Source organism: Eleutherodactylus coqui, chromosome 3 (genome assembly GCF_035609145.1).
Source record: "Eleutherodactylus coqui strain aEleCoq1 chromosome 3, aEleCoq1.hap1, whole genome shotgun sequence".
In the NCBI taxonomy this organism is placed as follows: Eukaryota; Metazoa; Chordata; class Amphibia; order Anura; family Eleutherodactylidae; genus Eleutherodactylus; species Eleutherodactylus coqui.
In genome coordinates this window covers 54,465,577-54,478,676 of record NC_089839.1, presented here as the reverse complement: position 1 = coordinate 54,478,676, position 13,100 = coordinate 54,465,577, and the positions used below count along the sequence as shown (strand labels likewise).

Here is a 13,100-nt window from a genome sequence, read left to right as displayed (position 1 = left end):
GACAAAGGAAAAGAGATATCAAAATCATATTCAAAATAGGTTGCAGAAAACCAAGAATGTGTCTGGGACTGTCATTTTAACACACTTCTCACGGACCTGCTTTGTCTTGCTATATTTTTAGAATTTTCCCAAACTGCCAGACTTTCTGCTGATTTCGCACTTTCATGGGTGCCAAAACTACAACACACGAAGAGAGAAACAAGTACCAAGTACACTCATAGCAACATGCCGAAACCCGGGATCGAACCAGGGACCTTTAGATCTTCAGTCTAACGCTCTCCCAACTGAGCTATTTCGGCTGCAAGCACAACTTTTTACGATATTCTAAGACCGTCAAATTTGTGGTGTTTTGATCTTTTCCACGGTGAAAACTCCAAACATCGACAAAGGAAAAGAGATATCAAAATCATATTCAAAATAGGTTGCAGAAAACCAAGAATGTGTCTGGGACTGTCATTTTAACACACTTCTCACGGACCTGCTTTGTCTTGCTATATTTTTAGAATTTTCCCAAACTGCCAGACTTTCTGCTGATTTCGCACTTTCATGGGTGCCAAAACTACAACACACGAACAGAGAAACAAGTACCAAGTACACTCATAGCAACATGCCGAAACCCGGGATCGAACCAGGGACCTTTAGATCTTCAGTCTAACGCTCTCCCAACTGAGCTATTTCGGCTGCAAGCACAACTTTTTACGATATTCTAAGACCGTCAAATTTGTGGTGTTTTGATCTTTTCCACGGTGAAAACTCCAAACATCGACAAAGGAAAAGAGAAATCAAAATCATATTCAAAATAGGTTGCAGAAAACCAAGAATGTGTCTGGGACTGTCATTTTAACACACTTCTCACGAACCTGCTTTGTCTTGCTTTATTTTTAGAATTTTCCCAAAATGCCACACTTGTTGCTGATTTCGCACATTCACGGGTGCCAAAACTGCAACAAACGAAGAGAGAAACGAGAATCAAGTACGCTCATAGCAACCTGCCGAAACCTGGGATCGAACCAGGGACCTTTAGATCTTCAGTCTAACGCTCTCCCAACTGAGCTATTTCGGCTGCAAGCACAACTTTTTACGATATTCTAAGACCGTCAAATTTGTGGTGTTTTGATCTTTTCCACGGTGAAAACTCCAAACATCGACAAAGGAAAAGAGATATCAAAATCATATTCAAAATAGGTTGCAGAAAACCAAGAATGTGTCTGGGACTGTCATTTTAACACACTTCTCACGGACCTGCTTTGTCTTGCTTTATTTTTAGAATTTTCCCAAACTGCCAGACTTGCTGCTGATTTCGCACTTTCATGGGTGCCAAAACTACAACACACGAAGAGAGAAACGAGAACCAAGTACGCTCATAGAACATGCCGAAACCCGGGATCGAACCAGGGACCTTTAGATCTTCAGTCTAACGCTCTCCCAACTGAGCTATTTCGGCTGCAAGCACAACTTTTTACGGTATTCTAAGACCGTCAAATTTGTGGTGTTTTGATCTTTTCCACGGTGAAAACTCCAAACATCGACAAAGGAAAAGAGAAATCAAAATCATATTCAACATAGGTTGCAGAAAACCAAGATTGTGTCTGGGACTGTCATTCTAACACACTTCTCACGGACCTGCTTTGTCTTGCTTTATTTTTAGAATTTTCCCAAACTGCCACACTTGCTGCTGATTTCGCACTTTCATGGGTGCCAAAACTACAACACACGAAGAGAGAAACTAGAACCAAATACGCTCATAGCAACATGCCGAAACCCGGGATCGAACCAGGGACCTTTAGATCTTCAGTCTAACGCTCTCCCAACTGAGCTATTTCGGCTGCAAGTGCAACTTTTTACGATATTCTAAGACCGTAAAATTTGTGGTGTTTTGACATCGACAAAGGAAAAGAGAAATCAAAATCATATTCAAAATAGGTTGCAGAAAACCAAGAATGTGTCTGGGACTGTCATTTTAACACTCTTCTCACGGACCTGCTTTGTCTTGCTTTATTTTTAGAATTTTCCCAAACTGCCAGACTTGCTGCTGATTTCGCACTTTCATGGGTGCCAAAACTACAACACACGAAGAGAGAAACGAGTACCAAGTACACTCATAGCAACATGCCGAAACCCGGGATCGAACCAGGGACCTTTAGATCTTCAGTCTAACGCTCTCCCAACTGAGCTATTTCGGCTGCAAGCACAACTTTTTACGATATTCTAAGACCGTCAAATTTGTGGTGTTTTGATCTTTTCCACGGTGAAAACTCCAAACATCGACAAAGGAAAAGAGATATCAAAATCATATTCAAAATAGGTTGCAGAAAACCAAGAATGTGTCTGGGACTGTCATTTTAACACACTTCTCACGGACCTGCTTTGTCTTGCTTTATTTTTAGAATTTTCCCAAACTGCCAGACTTGCTGCTGATTTCGCACTTTCATGGGTGCCAAAACTACAACACACGAAGAGAGAAACGAGAACCAAGTACGCTCATAGAACATGCCGAAACCCGGGATCGAACCAGGGACCTTTAGATCTTCAGTCTAACGCACTCCCAACTGAGCTATTTCGGCTGCAAGCACAACTTTTTACGGTATTCTAAGACCGTCAAATCTTGGTGTTTTGATCTTTTCCACGGTGAAAACTCCAAACATCGACAAAGGAAAAGAGAAATCAAAATCATATTCAACATAGGTTGCAGAAAACCAAGATTGTGTCTGGGACTGTCATTCTAACACACTTCTCACGGACCTGCTTTGTCTTGCTTTATTTTTAGAATTTTCCCAAACTGCCACACTTGCTGCTGATTTCGCACTTTCATGGGTGCCAAAACTACAACACACGAAGAGAGAAACTAGAACCAAATACGCTCATAGCAACATGCCGAAACCCGGGATCGAACCAGGGACCTTTAGATCTTCAGTCTAACGCTCTCCCAACTGAGCTATTTCGGCTGCAAGCACAACTTTTTACGATATTCTAAGACCGTCAAATTTGTGGTGTTTTGATCTTTTCCACGGTGAAAACTCCAAACATCGACAAAGGAAAAGAGAAATCAAAATCATATTCAAAATAGGTTGCAGAAAACCAAGAATGTGTCTGGGACTGTCATTTTAACACACTTCTCACGGACCTGCTTTGTCTTGCTTTATTTTTAGAATTTTCCCAAACTGCCAGACTTGCTGCTGATTTCGCACTTTCATGGGTGCCAAAACTACAACACACGAAGAGAGAAACAAGTACCAAGTACACTCATAGCAACATGCTGAAACCCGGGATCGAACCAACTGAGCTATTTCGGCTGCAAGCGCAACTTTTTACGATATTCTAAGACCGTAAAATTTGTGGTGTTTTGACATCGACAAAGGAAAAGAGAAATCAAAATCATATTCAAAATAGGTTGCAGAAAACCAAGAATGTGTCTGGGACTGTCATTTTAACACACTTCTCACGGACCTGCTTTGTTTTGCTATATTTTTAGAATTTTCCCAAACTGCCAGACTTTCTGCTGATTTCGCACTTTCATGGGTGCCAAAACTACAACACACGAAGAGAGAAACGAGTACCAAGTACACTCATAGCAACATGCCGAAACCCGGGTTCGAACCAGGGACCTTTAGATCTTCAGTCTAACGCTCTCCCAACTGAGCTATTTCGGCTGCAAGCACAACTTTTTACGATATTCTAAGACCGTCAAATTTGTGGTGTTTTGATCTTTTCCACGGTGAAAACTCCAAACATCGACAAAGGAAAAGAGAAATCAAAATCATATTCAACATAGGTTGCAGAAAACCAAGATTGTGTCTGGGACTGTCATTTTAACACACTTCTCACAGACATGCTTTGTCTTGCTTTATTTTTAGAATTTTCCCAAACTGTCACACTTGCTGCTGATTTCGCACATTCACGGGTGCCAAAACTACAACACACGAAGAGTGAAACGAGAACCAAGTACGCTCATAGCAACATGCCGAAACACGGGATCGAACCAGGGACCTTTAGATCTTCAGTCTAACGCTCTCCCAACTGAGCTATTTCGGCTGCAAGCGCAACTTTTTACGATATTCTAAGACCGTAAAATTTGTGGTGTTTTGACATCGACAAAGGAAAAGAGAAATCAAAATCATATTCAAAATAGGTTGCAGAAAACCAAGAATGTGTCTGGGACTGTCATTTTAACACACTTCTCACGGACCTGCTTTGTCTTGCTTTATTTTTAGAATTTTCCCAAACTGCCAGACTTGCTGCTGATTTCGCACTTTCATGGGTGCCAAAACTACAACACACGAAGAGAGAAACGAGTACCAAGTACACTCATAGCAACATGCTGAAACCCGGGATCGAACCAGGGACCTTTAGATCTTCAATCTAACGCTCTCCCAACTGAGCTATTTCGGCTGCAAGCGCAACTTTTTACGATATTCTAAGACCGTAAAATTTGTGGTGTTTTGACATCGACAAAGGAAAAGAGAAATCAAAATCATATTCAAAATAGGTTGCAGAAAACCAAGAATGTGTCTGGGACTGTCATTTTAACACACTTCTCACGGACCTGCTTTGTCTTGCTATATTTTTAGAATTTTCCCAAACTGCCAGACTTTCTGCTGATTTCGCACTTTCATGGGTGCCAAAACTACAACACACGAAGAGAGAAACGAGTACCAAGTACACTCATAGCAACATGCCGAAACCCGGGATCGAACCAGGGACCTTTAGATCTTCAGTCTAACGCTCTCCCAACTGAGCTATTTCGGCTGCAAGCACAACTTTTTACAATATTCTAAGACCGTCAAATTTGTGGTGTTTTGATCTTTTCCACGGTGAAAACTCCAAACATCGACAAAGGAAAAAAGAAATCAAAATCATATTCAAAATAAGTTGCAGAAAACCAAGAATGTGTCTGGGATTGTCATTTTAACACACTTCTCACGGACCTGCTTTGTCTTGCTTTATTTTTAGAATTTTCCCAAACTGCCAGACTTGCTGCTGATTTCGCACTTTCATGGGTGCCAAAACTACAAAACACAAAGAGAGAAACGAGTACCAAGTACACTCATAGCAACATGCTGAAACCCGGGATCGAACCAGGGACCTTTCGATCTTCAATCTAACGCTCTCCCAACTGAGCTATTTCGGCTGCAAGCGCAACTTTTTACGATATTCTAAGACCGTCAAATTTGTGGTGTTTTGATCTTTTCCACGGTGAAAACTCCAAACATCGACAAAGGAAAAGAGAAATCAAAATCATATTCAAAATAGGTTGCAGAAAACCAAGAATGTGTCTGGGACTGTCATTTTAACACACTTCTCACGGACCTGCTTTGTCTTGCTTTATTTTTAGAATTTTCCCAAACTGCCAGACTTTCTGCTGATTTCGCACTTTCATGGGTGCCAAAACTACAACACACGAAGAGAGAAACGAGTACCAAGTACACTCATAGCAACATGCCGAAACCCGGGATTGAACCAGGGACCTTTAGATCTTCAGTCTAACGCTCTCCCAACTGAGCTATTTCGGCTGCAAGCACGACTTTTTACGATATTCTAAGACCGTTAAATTTGTGGTGTTTTGATCTTTTCCACGGTGAAAACTCCAAACATCGACAAAGGAAAAGAGAAATCAAAATCATATTCAAAATAGGTTGCAGAAAACCAAGAATGTGTCTGGGACTGTCATTTTAACACACTTCTCACGGACCTGCTTTGTCTTGCTTTATTTTTAGAATTTTCCCAAACTGCCAGACTTGCTGCTGATTTCGCACTTTCATGGGTGCCAAAACTACAACACACGAAGAGAGAAACGAGTACCAAGTACACTCATAGCAACATGCCGAAACCCGGGATCGAACCAGGGACCTTTAGATCTTCAGTCTAACGCTCTCCCAACTGAGCTATTTCGGCTGCAAGCACAACTTTTTACGATATTCTAAGACCGTCAAATTTGTGGTGTTTTGACATCGACAAAGGAAAAGAGAAATCAAAATCATATTCAAAATAGGTTGCAGAAAACCAAGAATGTGTCTGGGACTGTCATTTTAACACTCTTCTCACGGACCTGCTTTGTCTTGCTTTATTTTTAGAATTTTCCCAAACTGCCAGACTTGCTGCTGATTTCGCACTTTCATGGGTGCCAAAACTACAACACACGAAGAGAGAAACGAGTACCAAGTACACTCATAGCAACATGCCGAAACCCGGGATCGAACCAGGGACCTTTAGATCTTCAGTCTAACACTCTCCCAACTGAGCTATTTCGGCTGCAAGCACAACTTTTTACGATATTCTAAGACCGTCAAATTTGTGGTGTTTTGATCTTTTCCACGGTGAAAACTCCAAACATCGACAAAGGAAAAGAGAAATCAAAATCATATTCAACATAGGTTGCAGAAAACCAAGATTGTGTCTGGGACTGTCATTTTAACACACTTCTCACAGACCTGCTTTGTCTTGCTTTATTTTTAGAATTTTCCCAAACTGTCACACTTGCTGCTGATTTCGCACATTCACGGGTGCCAAAACTACAACACACGAAGAGTGAAACGAGAACCAAGTACGCTCATAGCAACATGCCGAAACACGGGATCGAACCAGGGACCTTTAGATCTTCAGTCTAACGCTCTCCCAACTGAGCTATTTCGGCTGCAAGCGCAACTTTTTACGATATTCTAAGACCGTAAAATTTGTGGTGTTTTGACATCGACAAAGGAAAAGAGAAATCAAAATCATATTCAAAATAGGTTGCAGAAAACCAAGAATGTGTCTGGGACTGTCATTTTAACACACTTCTCACGGACCTGCTTTGTCTTGCTTTATTTTTAGAATTTTCCCAAACTGCCAGACTTGCTGCTGATTTCGCACTTTCATGGGTGCCAAAACTACAACACACGAAGAGAGAAACGAGTACCAAGTACACTCATAGCAACATGCTGAAACCCGGGATCGAACCAGGGACCTTTAGATCTTCAATCTAACGCTCTCCCAACTGAGCTATTTCGGCTGCAAGCACAACTTTTTACGATATTCTAAGACCGTCAAATTTGTGGTGTTTTGATCTTTTCCACGGTGAAAACTCCAAACATCGACAAAGGAAAAGAGATATCAAAATCATATTCAAAATAGGTTGCAGAAAACCAAGAATGTGTCTGGGACTGTCATTTTAACACACTTCTCACGGACCTGCTTTGTCTTGCTATATTTTTAGAATTTTCCCAAACTGCCAGACTTTCTGCTGATTTCGCACTTTCATGGGTGCAAAAACTACAACACACGAAGAGAGAAACGAGTACCAAGTACACTCATAGCAACATGCCGAAACCCGGGATCGAACCAGGGACCTTTAGATCTTCAGTCTAACGCTCTCCCAACTGAGCTATTTCGGCTGCAAGCACAACTTTTTACGATATTCTAAGACCGTCAAATTTGTGGTGTTTTGATCTTTTCCACGGTGAAAACTCCAAACATCGACAAAGGAAAAGAGAAATCAAAATCATATTCAACATAGGTTGCAGAAAACCAAGATTGTGTCTGGGACTGTCATTCTAACACACTTCTCACGGACCTGCTTTGTCTTGCTTTATTTTTAGAATTTTCCCAAACTGCCACACTTGCTGCTGATTTCGCACTTTCATGGGTGCCAAAACTACAACACACGAAGAGAGAAACTAGAACCAAATACGCTCATAGCAACATGCCGAAACCCGGGATCGAACCAGGGACCTTTAGATCTTCAGTCTAACGCTCTCCCAACTGAGCTATTTCGGCTGCAAGCACAACTTTTTACGATATTCTAAGACCGTCAAATTTGTGGTGTTTTGATCTTTTCCACGGTGAAAACTCCAAACATCGACAAAGGAAAAGAGAAATCAAAATCATATTCAAAATAGGTTGCAGAAAACCAAGAATGTGTCTGGGACTGTCATTTTAACACACTTCTCACGGACCTGCTTTGTCTTGCTTTATTTTTAGAATTTTCCCAAACTGCCAGACTTGCTGCTGATTTCGCACTTTCATGGGTGCCAAAACTACAACACACGAAGAGAGAAACAAGTACCAAGTACACTCATAGCAACATGCTGAAACCCGGGATCGAACCAACTGAGCTATTTCGGCTGCAAGCGCAACTTTTTACGATATTCTAAGACCGTAAAATTTGTGGTGTTTTGACATCGACAAAGGAAAAGAGAAATCAAAATCATATTCAAAATAGGTTGCAGAAAACCAAGAATGTGTCTGGGACTGTCATTTTAACACACTTCTCACGGACCTGCTTTGTTTTGCTATATTTTTAGAATTTTCCCAAACTGCCAGACTTTCTGCTGATTTCGCACTTTCATGGGTGCCAAAACTACAACACACGAAGAGAGAAACGAGTACCAAGTACACTCATAGCAACATGCCGAAACCCGGGTTCGAACCAGGGACCTTTAGATCTTCAGTCTAACGCTCTCCCAACTGAGCTATTTCGGCTGCAAGCACAACTTTTTACGATATTCTAAGACCGTCAAATTTGTGGTGTTTTGATCTTTTCCACGGTGAAAACTCCAAACATCGACAAAGGAAAAGAGAAATCAAAATCATATTCAACATAGGTTGCAGAAAACCAAGATTGTGTCTGGGACTGTCATTTTAACACACTTCTCACAGACATGCTTTGTCTTGCTTTATTTTTAGAATTTTCCCAAACTGTCACACTTGCTGCTGATTTCGCACATTCACGGGTGCCAAAACTACAACACACGAAGAGTGAAACGAGAACCAAGTACGCTCATAGCAACATGCCGAAACACGGGATCGAACCAGGGACCTTTAGATCTTCAGTCTAACGCTCTCCCAACTGAGCTATTTCGGCTGCAAGCGCAACTTTTTACGATATTCTAAGACCGTAAAATTTGTGGTGTTTTGACATCGACAAAGGAAAAGAGAAATCAAAATCATATTCAAAATAGGTTGCAGAAAACCAAGAATGTGTCTGGGACTGTCATTTTAACACACTTCTCACGGACCTGCTTTGTCTTGCTTTATTTTTAGAATTTTCCCAAACTGCCAGACTTGCTGCTGATTTCGCACTTTCATGGGTGCCAAAACTACAACACACGAAGAGAGAAACGAGTACCAAGTACACTCATAGCAACATGCTGAAACCCGGGATCGAACCAGGGACCTTTAGATCTTCAATCTAACGCTCTCCCAACTGAGCTATTTCGGCTGCAAGCGCAACTTTTTACGATATTCTAAGACCGTAAAATTTGTGGTGTTTTGACATCGACAAAGGAAAAGAGAAATCAAAATCATATTCAAAATAGGTTGCAGAAAACCAAGAATGTGTCTGGGACTGTCATTTTAACACACTTCTCACGGACCTGCTTTGTCTTGCTATATTTTTAGAATTTTCCCAAACTGCCAGACTTTCTGCTGATTTCGCACTTTCATGGGTGCCAAAACTACAACACACGAAGAGAGAAACGAGTACCAAGTACACTCATAGCAACATGCCGAAACCCGGGATCGAACCAGGGACCTTTAGATCTTCAGTCTAACGCTCTCCCAACTGAGCTATTTCGGCTGCAAGCACAACTTTTTACAATATTCTAAGACCGTCAAATTTGTGGTGTTTTGATCTTTTCCACGGTGAAAACTCCAAACATCGACAAAGGAAAAAAGAAATCAAAATCATATTCAAAATAAGTTGCAGAAAACCAAGAATGTGTCTGGGATTGTCATTTTAACACACTTCTCACGGACCTGCTTTGTCTTGCTTTATTTTTAGAATTTTCCCAAACTGCCAGACTTGCTGCTGATTTCGCACTTTCATGGGTGCCAAAACTACAAAACACAAAGAGAGAAACGAGTACCAAGTACACTCATAGCAACATGCTGAAACCCGGGATCGAACCAGGGACCTTTCGATCTTCAATCTAACGCTCTCCCAACTGAGCTATTTCGGCTGCAAGCGCAACTTTTTACGATATTCTAAGACCGTCAAATTTGTGGTGTTTTGATCTTTTCCACGGTGAAAACTCCAAACATCGACAAAGGAAAAGAGAAATCAAAATCATATTCAAAATAGGTTGCAGAAAACCAAGAATGTGTCTGGGACTGTCATTTTAACACACTTCTCACGGACCTGCTTTGTCTTGCTTTATTTTTAGAATTTTCCCAAACTGCCAGACTTTCTGCTGATTTCGCACTTTCATGGGTGCCAAAACTACAACACACGAAGAGAGAAACGAGTACCAAGTACACTCATAGCAACATGCCGAAACCCGGGATTGAACCAGGGACCTTTAGATCTTCAGTCTAACGCTCTCCCAACTGAGCTATTTCGGCTGCAAGCACGACTTTTTACGATATTCTAAGACCGTTAAATTTGTGGTGTTTTGATCTTTTCCACGGTGAAAACTCCAAACATCGACAAAGGAAAAGAGAAATCAAAATCATATTCAAAATAGGTTGCAGAAAACCAAGAATGTGTCTGGGACTGTCATTTTAACACACTTCTCACGGACCTGCTTTGTCTTGCTTTATTTTTAGAATTTTCCCAAACTGCCAGACTTGCTGCTGATTTCGCACTTTCATGGGTGCCAAAACTACAACACACGAAGAGAGAAACGAGTACCAAGTACACTCATAGCAACATGCCGAAACCCGGGATCGAACCAGGGACCTTTAGATCTTCAGTCTAACGCTCTCCCAACTGAGCTATTTCGGCTGCAAGCACAACTTTTTACGATATTCTAAGACCGTCAAATTTGTGGTGTTTTGACATCGACAAAGGAAAAGAGAAATCAAAATCATATTCAAAATAGGTTGCAGAAAACCAAGAATGTGTCTGGGACTGTCATTTTAACACTCTTCTCACGGACCTGCTTTGTCTTGCTTTATTTTTAGAATTTTCCCAAACTGCCAGACTTGCTGCTGATTTCGCACTTTCATGGGTGCCAAAACTACAACACACGAAGAGAGAAACGAGTACCAAGTACACTCATAGCAACATGCCGAAACCCGGGATCGAACCAGGGACCTTTAGATCTTCAGTCTAACACTCTCCCAACTGAGCTATTTCGGCTGCAAGCACAACTTTTTACGATATTCTAAGACCGTCAAATTTGTGGTGTTTTGATCTTTTCCACGGTGAAAACTCCAAACATCGACAAAGGAAAAGAGAAATCAAAATCATATTCAACATAGGTTGCAGAAAACCAAGATTGTGTCTGGGACTGTCATTTTAACACACTTCTCACAGACCTGCTTTGTCTTGCTTTATTTTTAGAATTTTCCCAAACTGTCACACTTGCTGCTGATTTCGCACATTCACGGGTGCCAAAACTACAACACACGAAGAGTGAAACGAGAACCAAGTACGCTCATAGCAACATGCCGAAACACGGGATCGAACCAGGGACCTTTAGATCTTCAGTCTAACGCTCTCCCAACTGAGCTATTTCGGCTGCAAGCGCAACTTTTTACGATATTCTAAGACCGTAAAATTTGTGGTGTTTTGACATCGACAAAGGAAAAGAGAAATCAAAATCATATTCAAAATAGGTTGCAGAAAACCAAGAATGTGTCTGGGACTGTCATTTTAACACACTTCTCACGGACCTGCTTTGTCTTGCTTTATTTTTAGAATTTTCCCAAACTGCCAGACTTGCTGCTGATTTCGCACTTTCATGGGTGCCAAAACTACAACACACGAAGAGAGAAACGAGTACCAAGTACACTCATAGCAACATGCTGAAACCCGGGATCGAACCAGGGACCTTTAGATCTTCAATCTAACGCTCTCCCAACTGAGCTATTTCGGCTGCAAGCACAACTTTTTACGATATTCTAAGACCGTCAAATTTGTGGTGTTTTGATCTTTTCCACGGTGAAAACTCCAAACATCGACAAAGGAAAAGAGATATCAAAATCATATTCAAAATAGGTTGCAGAAAACCAAGAATGTGTCTGGGACTGTCATTTTAACACACTTCTCACGGACCTGCTTTGTCTTGCTATATTTTTAGAATTTTCCCAAACTGCCAGACTTTCTGCTGATTTCGCACTTTCATGGGTGCAAAAACTACAACACACGAAGAGAGAAACGAGTACCAAGTACACTCATAGCAACATGCCGAAACCCGGGATCGAACCAGGGACCTTTAGATCTTCAGTCTAACGCTCTCCCAACTGAGCTATTTCGGCTGCAAGCACAACTTTTTACGATATTCTAAGACCGTCAAATTTGTGGTGTTTTGATCTTTTCCACGGTGAAAACTCCAAACATCGACAAAGGAAAAGAGAAATCAAAATCATATTCAAAATAGGTTGCAGAAAACCAAGAATGTGTCTGGGACTGTCATTTTAACACACTTCTCACGGACCTGCTTTGTCTTGCTTTATTTTTAGAATTTTCCCAAACTGCCAGACTTGCTGCTGATTTCGCACTTTCATGGGTGCCAAAACTACAACACACGAAGAGAGAAACGAGTACCAAGTACACTCATAGCAACATGCCGAAACCCGGGATCGAACCAGGGACCTTTAGATCTTCAGTCTAACGCTCTCCCAACTGAGCTATTTCGGCTGCAAGCACAACTTTTTACGATATTCTAAGACCGTCAAATTTGTGGTGTTTTGATCTTTTCCACGGTGAAAACTCCAAACATCGACAAAGGAAAAGAGAAATCAAAATCATATTCAACATAGGTTGCAGAAAACCAAGATTGTGTCTGGGACTGTCATTTTAACACACTTCTCACGGACCTGCTTTGTCTTGCTTTATTTTTAGAATTTTCCCAAACTGCCACACTTGCTGCTGATTTCGCACTTTCATGGGTGCCAAAACTACAACACACGAAGAGAGAAACGAGTACCAAGTACACTCATAGCAACATGCCGAAACCTGGGATCGAACCAGGGACCTTTAGATCTTCAGTCTAACGCTCTCCCAACTGAGCTATTTCAGCTGCAAGCACAACTTTTTACAATATTCTAAGACCGTCAAATTTGTGGTGTTTTGATCTTTTCCACGGTGAAAACTCCAAACATCGACAAAGGAAAAAAGAAATCAAAATCATATTCAAAATAAGTTGCAGAAAACCAAGAATGTGTCTGGGACTGTCATT

General features: G+C 41.2%; 19 non-coding genes across 19 annotated transcripts; all 19 read right to left on the bottom strand.

Moving 5' to 3' along the window:
* Positions 1-226: 226 nt before the first annotated feature.
* Positions 227-299, bottom strand: TRNAF-GAA (transfer RNA phenylalanine (anticodon GAA)). Its single transcript has one exon. It is a non-coding gene; the product is annotated as a tRNA-Phe (tRNA).
* Positions 300-608: 309 nt separating this feature from the next.
* Positions 609-681, bottom strand: TRNAF-GAA (transfer RNA phenylalanine (anticodon GAA)). The gene has a single exon. It is a non-coding gene; the product is annotated as a tRNA-Phe (tRNA).
* A 309-nt stretch (positions 682-990) lies between these two features.
* On the bottom strand, positions 991-1,063 carry TRNAF-GAA (transfer RNA phenylalanine (anticodon GAA)). The gene has a single exon. It is a non-coding gene; the product is annotated as a tRNA-Phe (tRNA).
* Positions 1,064-1,371: 308 nt separating this feature from the next.
* TRNAF-GAA (transfer RNA phenylalanine (anticodon GAA)) lies at positions 1,372-1,444 on the bottom strand. The gene has a single exon. It is a non-coding gene; the product is annotated as a tRNA-Phe (tRNA).
* A 309-nt stretch (positions 1,445-1,753) lies between these two features.
* TRNAF-GAA (transfer RNA phenylalanine (anticodon GAA)) lies at positions 1,754-1,826 on the bottom strand. Its single transcript has one exon. It is a non-coding gene; the product is annotated as a tRNA-Phe (tRNA).
* A 284-nt stretch (positions 1,827-2,110) lies between these two features.
* Positions 2,111-2,183, bottom strand: TRNAF-GAA (transfer RNA phenylalanine (anticodon GAA)). Its single transcript has one exon. It is a non-coding gene; the product is annotated as a tRNA-Phe (tRNA).
* Positions 2,184-2,872: 689 nt separating this feature from the next.
* Positions 2,873-2,945, bottom strand: TRNAF-GAA (transfer RNA phenylalanine (anticodon GAA)). The gene has a single exon. It is a non-coding gene; the product is annotated as a tRNA-Phe (tRNA).
* Positions 2,946-3,577: 632 nt separating this feature from the next.
* TRNAF-GAA (transfer RNA phenylalanine (anticodon GAA)) lies at positions 3,578-3,650 on the bottom strand. The gene has a single exon. It is a non-coding gene; the product is annotated as a tRNA-Phe (tRNA).
* Positions 3,651-4,673: 1,023 nt separating this feature from the next.
* TRNAF-GAA (transfer RNA phenylalanine (anticodon GAA)) lies at positions 4,674-4,746 on the bottom strand. Its single transcript has one exon. It is a non-coding gene; the product is annotated as a tRNA-Phe (tRNA).
* Positions 4,747-5,437: 691 nt separating this feature from the next.
* On the bottom strand, positions 5,438-5,510 carry TRNAF-GAA (transfer RNA phenylalanine (anticodon GAA)). Its single transcript has one exon. It is a non-coding gene; the product is annotated as a tRNA-Phe (tRNA).
* A 309-nt stretch (positions 5,511-5,819) lies between these two features.
* Positions 5,820-5,892, bottom strand: TRNAF-GAA (transfer RNA phenylalanine (anticodon GAA)). Its single transcript has one exon. It is a non-coding gene; the product is annotated as a tRNA-Phe (tRNA).
* Positions 5,893-7,297: 1,405 nt separating this feature from the next.
* TRNAF-GAA (transfer RNA phenylalanine (anticodon GAA)) lies at positions 7,298-7,370 on the bottom strand. Its single transcript has one exon. It is a non-coding gene; the product is annotated as a tRNA-Phe (tRNA).
* A 309-nt stretch (positions 7,371-7,679) lies between these two features.
* TRNAF-GAA (transfer RNA phenylalanine (anticodon GAA)) lies at positions 7,680-7,752 on the bottom strand. Its single transcript has one exon. It is a non-coding gene; the product is annotated as a tRNA-Phe (tRNA).
* A 632-nt stretch (positions 7,753-8,384) lies between these two features.
* On the bottom strand, positions 8,385-8,457 carry TRNAF-GAA (transfer RNA phenylalanine (anticodon GAA)). Its single transcript has one exon. It is a non-coding gene; the product is annotated as a tRNA-Phe (tRNA).
* A 1,023-nt stretch (positions 8,458-9,480) lies between these two features.
* TRNAF-GAA (transfer RNA phenylalanine (anticodon GAA)) lies at positions 9,481-9,553 on the bottom strand. The gene has a single exon. It is a non-coding gene; the product is annotated as a tRNA-Phe (tRNA).
* A 691-nt stretch (positions 9,554-10,244) lies between these two features.
* On the bottom strand, positions 10,245-10,317 carry TRNAF-GAA (transfer RNA phenylalanine (anticodon GAA)). Its single transcript has one exon. It is a non-coding gene; the product is annotated as a tRNA-Phe (tRNA).
* Positions 10,318-10,626: 309 nt separating this feature from the next.
* TRNAF-GAA (transfer RNA phenylalanine (anticodon GAA)) lies at positions 10,627-10,699 on the bottom strand. The gene has a single exon. It is a non-coding gene; the product is annotated as a tRNA-Phe (tRNA).
* Positions 10,700-12,104: 1,405 nt separating this feature from the next.
* On the bottom strand, positions 12,105-12,177 carry TRNAF-GAA (transfer RNA phenylalanine (anticodon GAA)). Its single transcript has one exon. It is a non-coding gene; the product is annotated as a tRNA-Phe (tRNA).
* Positions 12,178-12,486: 309 nt separating this feature from the next.
* TRNAF-GAA (transfer RNA phenylalanine (anticodon GAA)) lies at positions 12,487-12,559 on the bottom strand. The gene has a single exon. It is a non-coding gene; the product is annotated as a tRNA-Phe (tRNA).
* Positions 12,560-13,100: the final 541 nt, after the last annotated feature.